This window comes from Brachypodium distachyon, chromosome 1 (genome assembly GCF_000005505.3).
Source record: "Brachypodium distachyon strain Bd21 chromosome 1, Brachypodium_distachyon_v3.0, whole genome shotgun sequence".
Lineage (NCBI taxonomy): Eukaryota > Viridiplantae > Streptophyta > Magnoliopsida > Poales > Poaceae > Brachypodium > Brachypodium distachyon.
The window spans coordinates 40,726,753-40,728,681 of record NC_016131.3 but is presented as its reverse complement, the minus strand read 5'-3'; positions in this window follow the sequence as shown (position 1 = coordinate 40,728,681).

The window sequence follows — 1,929 nt, the reverse complement described above, 5'->3', positions numbered from 1 at the left end:
TCTGGGGGATTATGTTCTGAAAATTCTTGAAGTCGATGCCGTTGCTACTCTACCCTGAGGACAGCAAGGGAATAACACGTCGAATTCTTGTGGAGAAAGTGTACCACCTCTCGAGAGTGTCAAACTAAGTACTTAGCCGTGTCCCCGGTTACGGATAATCATGAGCAACTAGATTTGGGGGCTGTAAGGAAAGTCTCACTCATTCCAATTTCTTAAATAAAGTGAATGGGTTAAACTTGGGTTAGAAGCGTGGATGTGTCTACTCGATGTCCTTAGATTAATAGGAGCATCGGTGTTTCTACCCGATGTCCATTAGTTATCAATATTGTAACATTCAGTTGTAGTAAGATAAACTATGTTTTGCTACCACGCCATAAAGCCTGAACCCCACTATACCTCAATTGCATATACTTGGTAGGATCTGTTATAACTTTCAGGTGAACTTGCCAATACATTCAATGTATTGACCACGTAATGGCTGCAATCAATAATGCAGGTGAATGTGATGAAGAGTGAGGTTCGTCGATGATCTTTGGGTCATGTGTTTACATTCCAACATGCTCTCTCCTCTGGGAGTAGTTGAGGCCCATTTGCTCTACCTTTCCGCTGCAGTTTTATGATACAATGTTTTATGGTTTTGAAACACTATTTGTTTATGCTGGCCCAAGGGGTCATGCAAATTTATAAGTACAATTAAGTTCTGGATGATACGATGTAATAAAGTACTGTTGACCTTTGTATCTTGGTATTACATCTTGGAACTGTGTGTGCTAGTGAGTCGATCCAGGGACTAGCACAAATAAGCACAGAGCCCTGTACGGGGGCGCTCGCTTCACTGACCCTTTCGAGTCCTGACCAGTCAATTCGTTCTCGGGAGCCTTTTTGCCCTCGACTGAGCCACCGGTATGGTTGAACAAGAATTTTAGAGGTTCAACAAAATCTCTAAAATGCTGAAATAGGATCGCCAAAGTGCTCACCTGCCACGGTCAAATCAAGCAAGAAGACCAAAACGACGAGCTGCAACGGGCCCATTGGATTTGGTTCTTTTGAACGCAAGTACGGACACTGACGGCTCGATATTCGGGCCCCTCGTGCCTATTGGTCGGATCTGTACCGGCGGGTTATCGTTTTCTCTGCCGCGCTTCTTTGCCGGGGGAGAAACGCTGCTCGGCTCATTGTCGGGTCCCTAGAATCAAAAGTATAATCAGAAACAGTTCATGTCAAGACTGCAAGGTTGTTAAAAGCATGGATGACTACCTTTTCCCGGGGCCTGTCGGGTCCATAGGGAGCCACTGGAGGGTCAATCTCACATGGTTCTGACTCACCGAAGTCAGTGAGCCGTCGAACTCGTCGACACACTTCAGTCGAATGAAATTCCACGGTGCTAATCCGGGTCACGTCACGAACCCCTTGATATGTCCACATGGGCTGAGCACGAGCTTGCAGAGGTTGGATTCTTCTCTGGATAAAAGCAGTGATCAGGTGAATTCCTGTCACCTTAAGCTGAGGAGTCTCCATGAGAGACAAGACTTGGGCCATTAGAGTCTCAGCTTCTTCGCCTTCTGTTCCGCCCAACTTATGACTCCATGCTGTCGTCTTCTTCACTGAAGATGTCACGGAGAATTCAGGGAGACTGAAGCCACGACCTTCAGCCGGCACATCCATGACATAAAACCACCTCGATTTCCATCGAGAAAGTGATTCCTTCGCTCGGAGGTTGAAGAATTTGGCATCTGCCTGAGTTTTGATGTCCACACATCCAATCGCGTCCTTGCCCGGGCGCTGGATTGTGAACATTCTCTTCCAAAGACCCAGGTGTGGGTTTATACCGAGAAAGCATTCACACAGCGTCACAAAGCACGCGATGTGGAGATAGGAGTTTGGGGAAAGATTATGAAGTTGGAGCCCATAGGCCAAAAGAAGGCTACG